At 39.7% G+C, this 14474-nt stretch overlaps 1 protein-coding gene across 1 annotated transcript in view; it reads right to left on the bottom strand.

Moving 5' to 3' along the window:
* LOC118833333 (protein FAM122A-like) overlaps positions 1–14474 on the bottom strand; it is a 48888-nt gene that overhangs the window by 9631 nt on the left and 24783 nt on the right. The window lies entirely within an intron of this gene.

Here is a 14474-nt window from a genome sequence, read left to right on the forward strand (position 1 = left end):
CCCAGAAAATAGATCCAGGAGAGATAATGTAAACATTAATGGACTCCCTGAAAGCCATGATCCAAAAAAGAGCCTCAACCTTATCTTTCAAGAAATTATCAAGGAAAGCTGGCCTGATTTTCCAGAGCCACAGGGTAAAAGAGAAACTGAAAGAATCTACAGATCACCTCCTGAAAGAGATCCCCAAAGGAAAGCACCCAGGAATATTATAGCCCAATTCCAGAGTTCCCAGATCAAGGAGAAAATACTGCAAGCAGCCAGAAAGAAACAAGTCAAGTATCATGGAGCCACAGTCAGGATAACACAAGATTTAGCAGCTTCTACGTTAAGGGATTGGAGGGCTTGAAATATGACATTCCGGGGGCAAAGGAGCTAGGATTACAACCAAGAAATCAACTACCCAGCAAAACTGAGTATAATCCTTCAGGGGAAAAAATGGATATTCAATGAGACAGAGGATTTTCAGGCATTCTTGATGAAAAGACCGGAGATGAATAGAAAATCTGACTGACAAATACAGGACCCAAGAGAAGCATAACAAGGGAAACAGGAAAGTGAAATCCTCAGGGACTTAATACGGTTAAATTGTTTACATTCCTACACTGGAGGATGATACTTGTAAATCATAAGAACTATCTCATTATTGGGGTAGTAAGAATGAGTATATATAGACAGAGGGCACTAGTGTGAGGTGAATATGGAGAAAAAGGTATCTAAAAATAATATTAAGGGGTAAGAGTGGAATGTACTGAGAGAAAGAAAAAGAGAGAGGTAGAATGGGGTAAATTACGTCACATAAAAGAGGCAAGAAAAAGGTTTCACAGTGGAAGGGAAGAGAGGGGAAGTGAGGAGGAGTGGGTGAGGGGAAGGGAATGAGAGAAGGGGAAGGGTGATAAAAAAGAGGACAGATTGGGGGAGAGGGTAGTTAGAAGCAAAACACTTTTGAGGAGGGACATGTTGAAAGGAGAGAGAGAACAGAATTAAAGGGGAGGAGTTGGATGGAGGGAAATACAATTAACCACAGTAATTTTGAAAAATATTTTGATGCCAGTTGCTCTGATAAAGGCCTCATTTCTCAAATATATAGAGAACTGAGTTAAATTTAAAAAAACAAGAGCCATTTCCCAGTTAATAAATGATCAAAAGATGTGATCAGTTTTCAGATGAAGTAATCAAAGCTATCCATAGCCATATGAAAAAAAATACTCTAACTCCTTATTGATTGGAGAAACACATATTAAAACAATTTTGAGGTATTACTTCATGCCTATTAGTTTTGCTAGTAGGACAGAAAAGGTAAATGATAAATGTTGGAGGGGATGTGAGAAAAATGAGACATTAATGCATTGTTGGTGGCGTTGTGAACTGATTCAACCATTCTGTAGAGCTATTTGGAAACTATAAAACCTGCACAGGTTTTTTGTTGTTTGACACACAATTTCATTTTCCTTGCTTGCTTTAAAAACTCTGATTAGGTAGCTGTTAATGTGATCTTAGTTTTTTTTAAAGTCCCTCCTTAAATTTATAAGTTGAGTGTTCTGCTTTCAGTTTTATTTTTAAAAGAATTTGTTCGAGCAAAACAAATTCCTCTATTACCCGTGTCCAAAAAATATATGCTTCAAAATGCATTCTGAGTCTGTCACCTTTCTCTCTGGTAGAAGTTATAGCATGTTTCACCATCAGTCCTTAGAAATGTGATTGGTCATTGTGTTCATCAGTTACTAATCCTTCGGAGTTGTTTGTTTCTACAATATTGTAGTTATTATGTACCTTGCTTTCTTGGTTCTGCTCACTTCTCCTTGTAATCAATTCTTACAAGTCTTTCCAGGTATCTCTGAAACCGTCCCCTTGATCACATTTTATAGCACATTAGTGTTCCGTCCCATTCTTATACTATAACTTGTTTAACTATTCTTCAACTGATAGGCATCCCTGTAGCCAGAATGGACTTTGTTTTCTTTGAATGACTCAGCTCGCCTCGATGAGCTTCCCTGGACGCTGGGGCTTGCTCTTCCAGGGCAGGACCAGAGCTTCCTGTGTGATGAGTTGTGGCGCTGGCTGAGGGGAGGTGTGTTAACGTGGTCTACGCTGGGAGAGGGGCCAAGTCAAGAACCAATTGGCCCTGGTCGTTCAGGCGGCGTTTGATGATGTCAAAAACTCTATAAGAGGGGAGAGGACAGCTTGAAGATCCTCCTTTCCTTTTCCGGTTGGAGCCAGAGATGCTTACAGACGAAGCTGAGCTGCCGGCAGCAGAGCTGACTGGAGGCTAGTGGGTAATCTTCTTACCGTAGAGGGGAAGCATGTATACGATTTTGCCTTATACCATTTCGCTTCTCTATGGCCTCCTGGTAACCCTTGTGAGGTGGACTTATTGGGCCTGGAAGCTTTTGATGAAAATATCAAAATGGGGACGCTGGTTTGTGGGATTGTTACTGTGGAGTGTAAATACATGCTTTAGTTCTCCTGCCTTCTGCCTAGAGAATTCCTTATATCCTGCGGTTCCAGACCTTTTAGGCACATATGAGATTCTCTTTGAAATCATAAATTCTGCCTTCCTAATATATTTGGCGACGAGGTGCATGGGATTGCTAGATATAAGATCTCTGTTCAGAAGCAGAAGAACTTCAGAGGAAGAGATGAATATCCCAGGGTGGGAGGATCCATTTTATTCCTCCTTAGCAAAGGAATTGGCTAAAAAAGCTGGACCCTGTGAAAACTGGGAACCAAGGTTACAGAGAGGAGATCCTAAGGATTTGGAAAGGTGTTTACAAGAGGTTGGGATTCAGTCAGGGGCATCACTATCTAGGCAAAGCTGGATAGTGTTATCAGCCTACCGGCTAGTATATGAAAGATTGAGATTAAGTGAAAGAGATGGGGGCACTCCTACCCCACAGCAAGAAGGGGAATCTCAGATAGCAGGAGAACAAATTGCTGCTCAAGAACCCACTGACTCAGATGAGAACTTTTCTATTAATGTGGCTAGGAGCAGCAGGAGGCCAAATAAGCCAAGAGTGCATCCCAACTCAGCCCAGACCAAGCCTGACTGCCTGCTTTGTCCTTGCCATGGTGGCAGGGGAAGCGAGTGGGGGGAAAATGAGACAGTCTTAGGGGCTGAGAGGGAAAACGCTACTAGGGTTCAGGACATCCCTCGCACAGAGAATGGGAGATGTTAAATACTCAGACAAGCGTTCGTTCCATAGAGAGGAGGAGGACAGAAACCAGAGGTGGCAATTTAGTTACGAGGGAATTTCAGGAAGATTTCTCACCACAAGAGGTCACAGATATTTTGAGTAGATTCAGCCAAAGAGTAGGAGAACCATTAATATCTTCGATGGTAAGGCTCAGTGATCAAGGGGCCGCTGGAATATTAGTAGATAAGAGGGACTGTATGAGATTCATAGGTATCAGCCACGATCCTCTAGTTCAGCAAGCTTTTAGGGAACATCATCAGCGAGGAGATGATGCTAGCAGGACTACTCTGTTGGTATTAGCTGCTGCGGGATGCAATAAGAGATATACTAATGATTCTATGTGGCTCACTCAGCACAGACCCTGGTATTCACTTAAAGATTGTATCATGAGACTAAAGGAGGAGGTAATGAAGACTGCTATTATGATAGGAACTGCAGACAAATATTACAATGATCCCATAGGAATCCCTCATAGGAATTTAATAATTAGGACAGCTCCCCCTGCTTATAAACAACTACTTTTGAATCTGTTACTTGGGGAAGTAGGGAACCATCTTACAGAGGTGATAAATAAGATTTTACAGTTACATGACTTAGGAGACTGGGGAAGGGACAGATCTCCTCGAGAGAGAAGGGTGAACAGCCAGCAAACTTGGCGCCAAAATGGAGTGACAAGAAAAGAAATGTTTACTGCTCTATTGAGAGCAGGGGTGGGTTTTGAAATGATAGATGGCATTCCAACCAATGAATTGTACAGGATGTACCGAGATAAAGGACTCGATAACAGGAGAGGTAGGGAAATAAGAACTGCTCCTGCAAATGCTACAGATGGTGAACCTTCATACTCAAGTGAATCACATGCTAGGGAATACTAGGAAACAGGCCAGGCCCTAGCCCAAATTAAGGAAATATGTAAGCTGGATTGCAGACCTCACATTAACTTGACCATATATTGGAAAAATGGGTCAAGTACAATAACTAGGGCATTAATAGACACTGGGGCTGAGGCCACCCTTATCTATGGGAATCCAGACAAATTCAGCCATGGAACTCCTATTACCATCACAGGACTAGGAGGGACTGAAATATCAGCCAGACAAGTTAAATTGATGATGAAAATTGGACAGTTGCCCAAGAAAGAATATAGTGTGGTTATTGTGCCTATTCCTGAATACATCATTGGAATAGACATTTTGAAGGGTATGACCTTAAATTTACCTGAACGGAGATACCAATTTGCTGTGAGGAAAATAGGCATTAATGCAGTCTTAGTGGGGAAAATCAAGATGGATCCAATCACTTTGCCCGAACCTTCTGAAGTAATTACTTTGAGGCAATATCGTGTGCCAGGTGGGCAAGATGAAATTGCCAACACTATAAGAGAATGTGTTGAGGCAGGAGTGTTAGTCCCTACAACTACTCAATGGAACAACCCTGTCTGGCCAGTCCGAAAGTCAGATGGGACATGGAGGATGACAGTAGATTATAGACAGCTGAACAAAGTGACTCCTCCCTTGTATGCTGCTGTTCCAGACACGGTTACTTTAATAGAGAGAATACAAAAACATGAAGGGACTTGGTATGCAGTTATTGATTTGGCCAATGCCTTCTTTACAATCCCAATAGACCCCAAGCAATGGAACCAGTTTGCTTTTACTTGGCAAGGCCGACAGTATACATTTACACGCCTGCCACAAGGATATATTCATAGCCCAACTATTTGCCACAGGATTGTAGCTGAGCATTTGGATGAATTAAAGCTACCTGGTGTACAGCTTACACATTACATAGATGACATCATGATATAGGGAAAGAATATAAAAGAAGTGGAGGAGAGTTTAGCATTATTAACTGACCACATGAAAAGCAAAGGATGGGAAATCAACCCCGCAAAGGTTCAGGGGCAAGCTCAAACTGTAAAATTTTTGGGGATACAGTGGAATAGAGGACTGCGAGAAATTCTCCCACAAGCTCGACAAAAAATTCAGGATTTTCCCACCCCTACTAATATGAAAGAGGCCCAAAAGTTCATAGGGCTATTTGGTTATTGGAGACACCACATCCCACATTTGGGACAAATTTTAAAACCCTTGTATAAAGTCACCAGAAAGAAATATGAATTCGACTGGGGCCTTGAACAAAGTAGAGCTTTTGAGGAAGCAAAGGCTGCTATACAATTAGCTCTGGACTTATGGCCTATGCAAAATGGGCCAGTGGCGTTACAAGTGACTGTACAAGATGACTATGCAAATTGGAGTCTGTGGCAAAAACAACAGAGCCGAAGTGTACCTTTAGGCTTTTGGTCAAGGAAACTGCCCTCATCTGGAGTGCAGTATACACCTTTTGAGAAGCAGCTGTTAGCTGCATATTGGGCTTTAGTAGAAACTGAGCAACTAACCCTGGGCCATGAAGTGATATTAAGGCCTGGAATTCCAATTATGACTTGGGTAATGAGTACCCCAGCTTCTCACAGAATTGGACATGCACAAGAGGCGAGCATAATCAAATGGAAGTGGTATATTCAGAATAGGTCCAGAGCAGGCAAAAGTGGAGTTTCTGCTTTACATGAATCGGTGGCGAACATTGGCACTGAGAGAAATGAAAAACCCACTGAATCTAAGCAACAGATGGTGCCATCCTTAGTGAAATGGAATAATGGGTATGATGGACTAAGTATAGAACAGAAGAAACACTCTTGGTTTACTGACGGGACAGCAAAATATTTAGGACAGAAGAGACATTGGAAAGCAGTAGCCTATAACCCCTGTATTAGGCGAACTCTGGAAAGTTCTGGGATAGGGGCAAGTAGCCAATATGCTGAACTGATGGCAGTACATCAGGCCATCGGAATGGAGAAGGGAGGACAGTGTCATATATTTACTGATTCATGGGCGGTAGCTAATGGATTAGCTACTTGGATGCCTATATGGAGGAATCAGAATTGGGAGATTCATGGCAAACAAGTTTGGGGTAAAGAGTTATGGGAAAATATATGGGACATGTCTTTGGTTACGGATTTGTCAGTTTTTCATGTTGATGCTCAAGCGACCCTGACCACACCAGAGCATGAGTACAATGCACACGCGGATCGACTAGCAAAGATTGCCACTGAATGTATTGTCCCTACTCCAACTCCAACTGATGACTCAGCCTTAGCGAGATGGGTCCACCAGACCGCCGGGCATTTAGGGGTCCAGGCCACCCACCGATGGGCACAGGATCGAGGTATCAGTATCTCTCATGCGTTGTTAAAACAAATAACAGAGGGGTGTTGTATATGCCAATTAGAAAAAGAATGAACTCTTCCTAGGATAGTAAGTGGAGAAATAGCAAGGGGAAAAGTTCCAGCCCAAATCTGGCAGATAGATTATATTGGCCCACTACCCCAGGATAAAGGATGTAAATATGTATGTACGTGTGTTGACACCTATTCAGATGTCCTAGTGGCTTGTTCTTATAAGGATGCAACTCAGAAAAACACCTGTAAAACCCTAGATATTGTAAGTTTATACTATGGAACCCCAATGCAGATTCAAAGTGACAATGGGTCACATTTCAAGGGCAAAGAAGTGAAAAGATATTGTGTGTTGAATAATATAGAATGGATATATCATATTCGATATTACCCACAAGCATCTGGGCTGATTGAAAGAATGAATGGATTGTTGAAAGAACAGCTGAGAAAATTAAGCTCTAATAATTCATATCTACATTGGAAGGATAATTTGTCTATTGCCTTACGTAATTTGAATAATAGGCCCTTAGGGGGGAGTACACCTCTAGCCAGAATGATGACCCCAAATTTGCAGATTAGAGAACAGCAAACACGTGAGATCCAAAATATTGAATTTTGGACTGTGAGGGAAGATGTCCCCCTACCATGTCCAGGAACACCTGGTTCAGCAGGATATGATTTACATTGTATAGAGAATTTTAGGTTGAATAGGAAAGAGATAAGAAAAACCCCTACTGGAGTATGTATGAGAATCCCCAAGAATCATTTTGGACAGATATTACCTAAACCAGGATTAGCAGCTCAAGGAGTACATGTATTGGCTGGAGTGATAGATTCGAATTATCAAAAAGAAATTGTTGTGACACTCCAGAATTTGGGTGAAAAACCTGTACAATTTGGTAGGAATGATAGTGATTATTATCCCCTGTGAAAAAATACCCTTTGTGAAAACTGACCCTCCTCCCAGAATAACTACTAGAGGGGCAAAAGGGGCTTGCTCCATTGATAGAATAAAGTTGGGAGCCAAGGTATGGGTAAAACGGAAGCCAGATGATATTCCAAAGGCTGCAGAAGTCATAGCCCATGGGAAGAACAACACTGTAACAGTTGTCTATTCAGGGGAAGATAATTACCAAATCGTGCCCCTGAACCATATATTTTACCGTGAACAGGGCTATAATATTAGATTCACGGACCCCACAGGTATGGCTGACGCTGGTAATTGACACAAGCCACTCAGAGGGAAGGTGACTTTGTGTGATTAACGGATGAAAGCTTGTACATCTGGGGAAAGGCTGGGAGGACAATCCTGGTCTCCATCTAGGGTGGGATGTTCTTGGCTTAGTTTCTTCATTGTGTTCCATTTAAAAAGAAACATTTCCCATCTGAGTTTGGCTCTGATATTGGATCTCTGCATAACTGAAATTTCAACTAAACTGGAGATGATTTTATTTGAAGGATAACAGCCCATAGTTGCCTACTCTTTTTGTTCTCTGTTTTAGTTAACCTTGTCGCTAGTTCTGTCTCCCGCAGGTTTAAGCACCCTGCAGTTTCCGGTGACTGCCTAAGCACGTAGCATTCTTGGAATTCCTGCCAGCTCGCTAAAGAACTGAACTCTGGAATGGGACTCTTTGGGGCAGGGACACCTCTACATCCAATTTCAGCAAGAAGAAGCTATGGAAAATGAGACCTTCACCCCTTACCCCAAGATTTTGAGCCCCAATTGTTTGAGGGGGGGATGATGATAGTGTTCTGTGTACTTATTTTGTGTTATCCTTGCTATATTGTTTTATTGTTATGATATTATTGATCCTATGTAATGGATACGAAGATCTAGGGGTGGACATTTGAATTATTAATAATTATTTTGGGATGATTGATTGAAGAGATTATCTGGCTGGGATCTAGGGGTGGATCACATTTGAATCGTAAACCAATATTTGGGAATGTCACTGAATGATATGTTTTGCTTTATTGTGAATGATATGTTTTAGTTTCCTGCATAATTGGATCACAATGTTCTAGGATATATAATTTAATTTGAATTATGATTGGATTGTGCATCCTAGAACATTGTGAGGGGTGGAGTGTAGCCAGAATGGACTTTGTTGTCTTTGAATGACTTAGCCCACCTTGTTGAGCTTCCCTGGACGCTGGGGCTTGCTCTTCCGGGGCAGGACCAGAGCTTCCTGTGTGATGAGTTGTGGCGCTGGCTGAGGGGAGGTGTGTTAACATGGTCTACGCTGGGAGAAGGGCCAAGTCAAGAACCAATCGGCCCTGGTCGTTCAGGCGGCGTTTGATGATGTCAAAAACTCTATGAGAGGGGAGAGGACAGCTTGAAGATCCTCCTTTCCTTTTCCGGTTGGAGCCAGAGACACCTACAGCCGAAGCTGAGCTGCCGGTAGCAGAGCTGACTGGAGGCTAGTGGGTAATCTTCTTACCGTAGAGTGGAAGCATGTATACGATTTTGCCTTATACCATCTCGCTTCTCTGTGGCCTCCTGGTAACCCTTGTGAGGCGGACTTATTGGTCCTGGAAGCTTTTGATGAAAATATCAAAATGGGGACGCTGGTTTGTGGGATTGTTACTGTGGAGTGTAAATACATGCTTTAGTTCTCCTGCCTTCTGCCTAGAGAATTCCTTATATCCTGCGGTTCCGGACCTTTTAGGCACATATGAAATTCTCTTTGAAATCATAAATTCTGCCTTCCTAATATAATCCCCTCAGTTTAAAATTCCTTGACATGATAGAAAGCACTAAATTTTTTTTTATATGTACAGGCATCATATGTATCCATATCCATATCCATGTCGATATCCACAGGCATATGTATATATGTATATAATGTTCAGACCTATGTGTATACATTTGTGTGTATGTATATGTGTGTATACACATGTATGTATATACAGTTTAATAGATTTTAGGCATAGTTCCAAACACAGTCTTTCTAAAGCCAAGAGAAAGTGTTATTTGAAAGCAAGAAGTACTAGAAGCTTTTCTTCTTAGATGAGGGTAAAGCAAGGATGTTCATTGTCATTGTTATTATACAAATGCTGTAGAGATACAACAAGGAAACAAATTTCAATGAAGAAGTATAGAAAACTTCAGCAGGAGGAAGATGAAGCCAAAGCAAGAGGAAAAATTTAGCAGGGGAGCACTGAGTAACAGAATGACCACATCCTAATGAGGATCCAGAATAGATTTTGCAGAAGTGAAGTGGAGGACAAGATGGAAGGAAAGGAAATTACTATCCAGAGAGCAATTTAAGGATTCTAGATCGTGCAAGTAGAAGAATTATGGCTTGTTATTGGGTAGGAAGTGAATGTGCAAGTTATGGGAATTGAGAGACCAATGTGTTTGAGGGGACAGCAATCTGTTTATTGGATTTCCTTAAAAATGTAAAAAATGCTTGAGCTAAGAGGAAGAATGAGCCAGATATTGAGTTTACTAAGAAAGGAGGAAAAATAACTCAGAGGTCAGTATAGAATATCACGGAGGGTCTGTTCATAATTAAATTTTTTAAAAATTATAAAAAAAACCCATAAACATTACATGATTAGGAAAGATTGCATTCTGTGGAGGATTATTGTTCTCAGAACATAAAGCATTAGCATAAGACAACCTCTGAGCCAAGGAAATAGATATGTTAAGAACTTGTTTCAGGAATTTTTGATTTGCAGTTAATGGAATTATGCACAAATAGTAAATTGTAATCCTCTGAGAAGAGTGATCCACATTTCTTTTGCTCTCATTCATAATTCTGAAGATCAGATTGAGAGCCAGGCTAGAGATATTGGAAAGAGCACTGGACTTGATCCTACATTTCAGTTCCAGTCCTAAAAACAACTAGCTTTATGTCTTATGGCTGGTTACTCTCTCTCTATGACCTATTTCTCACCTACGAATGGGAGATAGGATCATAGTATATGTACTTTCTACTATATTGAGACATGAAAAAAATTACCTCTAAAACTTAAAAACAGAGGATTTTGGTAAGACAGCGGAGTAGGTAAAAAAATTCCAAACTCTCAAGATTTTCCCTCAAAAAAGAGTTAAAACAGCACCTTAGGGTGAACAAATTGTGGGTGGAGACAAAGAAGAATACAGGCACAACAAGGGTTTTCTCAGGACAGTTTGAGAAGATCTGAAAAAAAATCCCAGGACCAGGTTTGGTCCTGGCAGGAGTAAATACGTCCAGGCTAGGTTCTTTTTTAACAAGCTGCAAGTCCTGGGGTTAGTTGGTTTGAGAGGCTGCCTCAGCCCCAGCCACAGGAAACTTTTTACCCTGGGATAGTGAGGGGAGTCATGAGTTTGAGCCCAGAAAGATTGTGGGAACCCCTGCTGAAGAGGAACACCAGACCCAAATGTGCTGGGAAGAGTGGCAGGGGATGAGAAGGAACCAGAACATGCCCAGTGAGTGCAGAAGCTGTGGGGCAGAAAGCCCTTGGCTGTGGCACTTATGGGAGGCTGGAGCTTGGGCTTCGGTTCCAGGCAAGAGGGGAGAACTGAAGATCTGGAGCAAAAACCACCATTTCCTATACCCCAGGGCTATTACCACAAAAAATAAACAAGTAAAGGAGAAAGAATCCAACCATAGAAAGCTATTATAGGAACAGAGAAGATGGGGTTCATCTTCAGAGGAGGATTTTGAAGTAAAGAAACCCCCAAAGAGTAGCTTCAAATGGTCATTTGTCCAAAACGGATTTATAAAAGATCTTAAAAAAACTTTAAAAATCGAATGACAGAGATGGAGGAAATACTAAAAAAAAAATCCAAGAAAAACAAGAAGGTTATGAAAGGAAAGTCAACCAATTAGAACAGGAAATCCAGAGTCTTAAGGAAGAAAATGACACCCTGAAAATTAGAACTGGGCAAAGTGAAGCCAGTGAAATTATAGGAGATCAAGAAATAATTAAATAATAAATGAATAATGAAAAAATAGAAGAGAAAGTGAAACATCTTATAAGGAAAACAACAGATTGGGAGAATAGATCAAGAAAAGAAAATATAAAAATTACAGGACTAACTGAAAGTTATGATCAAGGAAAAAATCTTGATGCAATAATACAAGAAATCCTGAAGGATTTGAACAAGGTAGGGTAGTAGAAATAGAAAAAATCCATTATGACCACTTAAAAGAAATCCTATGAGGAAAACATAGGAATATTATAGTCAAATTCCGAATTCCTCAGCTCAAGGATAAAATATTAAAAGCACCAAGATTAAAACAATTTAAATATGATGATGCCACAACTAGAATTACACAAGACCTAGCAGCAGAGACATTAAAGGACCGAAGGTCTTGAAACACAATATATTAAGGAGCAAAAGAACTGGAGCTCTGGCTGAAAATATCATACCCTGTAAAGTTAAGTATTATCATGAATGAAAAAAAGTGGACATTTGAGAAACTCTTACACTTTCAAGACTTTGTTAAAAAAAATTCTGAACTTAATAGAAGATTTGACATAGAAGAGCCAAGAGAAACAAGATACATACCAAAGGTTTGTGAGAGATTCATAAGAGCAGACTGTTTATCTTTATATATATAAAATAAATGTCTAAGATTCTTATTAATAATTGGCAACTCCTAAGAAAGATTGTGGTAAACCTACGACATGAATTTAAAAACTAAAAATATTAAAGAACAGCTAAAAAGAGCAACTATTTTATTCAAATGAGGAAGAAACAATACAGAAGAATTAGATGGGGGAGAAGGGCTTGTAGTTTTGGTAAGCTACTTTCATTGGCAATAGGTTTAAAAGGGAATAAGAGATATATATTTAGAAGAGTATAAAAGTCTTCTAAATTTAAAAGAAATAAAAGGGTGGGGACATAGGGAGCGGGGAGAGGCCAAGGGAGGGATTTTTTGAGGGGAGAATGAGAGAATAGGTAAAGGGTATTTAGATTAACGGGAATGGGAGGATGGGGGAGGGATCCTTGGCAGGGGAAGGCAAGTAATAGGAGGGCAAGGTAGTGGGCAGAACTATTTTAAAATAAATTTTAAAAAAATTGAAAGCACAGAATTAGGATTAAATTTTAAAGGCAAAGAAATATTTCATAAATATTGTGAACAGTGTGGTGGCAAAATATTTTGGGATAAAGTAATCATTTGATTTGTGGGAGATCTGAAATACTACTGATCATTGAACATTTTCAAAAATAAGTTTATCTCTGAAGTACAACCTCACACACATCAGATTATCTGTTATGACAAAACAGGAAAATGATAAATATTGGAGGGAATGTGAGAAAAATGGGACATTAATACACTGTTGGTGGAGTTGTGAACTGATCCAACCATTCTGGAGAGCAATTTGGAACTATGGCCAAAGTGCGATAAAACTCTATATCTGCAATTCATCAATACCACAAGTAGGTCTGTACTTCAAGGAGATTTTAAAAAAAAGGGAAAAGAAGCTATTTGTATGAAAATATTTAAAGAAGTTCTTTTTGTAATGGCTAGGATTTATAAATTGAGGGGATATCCATCAATTGGGAAATGGGTGAACAAATGGAATATTATTGTGCTATAAGAAATGACAAATAGGATGATTTCAGAAAAAGTCTTACATCAACTGATGCAGAGTGAAGTAAGCAGTACTAGGAGAGCATTGAGCCACAATAACAACAATAATGACTAACAAACAACTGTGAATGATTTAGCAGTTCTCAATCTTAATCTCAATCTTAGCTCTTTTTAATCTTGTCAATGATCCAAGACAATTCTGAAGGAATGTTGTCTGTATGCAAAGGAAGAACTTATGGCCTCTGAACACAGACCGGAGAATACTATTTTCATTTTCTTTTTTGTGTTGTTTGAATTTCTTCTCTACAAAATTACTAAAATGGAAATACTTTTACATGATTAACAGGTATAACTTATAGAGCTAGGATTTGAAACTCAAAATTTCACAATGACTGTCTAAAATTGTTTTTACATGTAATTGGGGAAATATTAAAAAAAGAAATGCATATCTTATTAAAAAAAAGAAAAAAGTACACTGCAATCTTCTGTTTCTCACATCATCACAGTCATTCCAACTGCCCTATCCCTTCTCTGCTAGAGAACCATCCTGAACAACAATTATTTTTTAGAGAGGAAAAAAATCATGCACAGTTGATTGATAGATTGAAATAAATCTCAAAACATGTGCAATGTGTGATCTCCAGATCTCCAGAAAGCAATGAGTTTTCCTATCCCTTCATTTGAGTCCCGCTTGATCTCATGAAATTTGGTTACATTTACTTTTGATTTTTTTTTGTTTGTCACTTTTCTTTCCATTTACATTGTCTTGTTGCTGTATGTACAGTTTGCCTGATTGCTTACCTCACTCTGCATCAGTTCATATAGATCTTTGCATGGTTCTTTATATTCATCACACATAATTTCATACATCACAGCAGTATTCCATTACACGCATATACCACAGTTTGTTTAGCCACTTCCCAATTGATTGGAAATGGTTATTTCCAGTTCTTAGCTATCACAAAAAGAGGAGCTAGAATTATTTGGGGAGTGTTTGGGAAATTGTTTTTGGAGGGGGGAGGGCAGGGCAATTGGGGCTAAGTGACTTGCCCAAGGTCACACAGCTAGTAAATGTGTCAAGTATTTGAGGCCAGATTTGAACTCAAAGCCTCCTGACTCCAAGGGTGGTGCTTTACTTACTGCACCACCTAGCTGCTCCTGAATTTTTTTCTTATTAGTAGCTTCCTTGGTATGTAAATCTAGTGATGGAGCCTCTTGTTCAAAGGGTATGGATATTTTAGTCACTTTATTTTCATAATTCCAAATTACTTTCCAAAAGAGTTGCACCAATTCGCAGCTCCACCAATAATGTATTATTATTATGCCTATCATTCCACATCCCCACCTCCCCAACATTGATTATTGCCATTTTGTTTTTGTTTTTTCATTTGCAGAGCATGAGTTACAAGCACAAGCTAGTTTTGATTTACATTTCTTTTATTATTCCTGATTTAGAGCATGACTGTTGCTCTCAATCTCATTAATAAATAAATGATGGGGCATGACATAGCATAC

Source organism: Trichosurus vulpecula, unplaced genomic scaffold (genome assembly GCF_011100635.1).
Source record: "Trichosurus vulpecula isolate mTriVul1 unplaced genomic scaffold, mTriVul1.pri scaffold_31_arrow_ctg1, whole genome shotgun sequence".
NCBI classification, from domain to species: Eukaryota; Metazoa; Chordata; class Mammalia; order Diprotodontia; family Phalangeridae; genus Trichosurus; species Trichosurus vulpecula.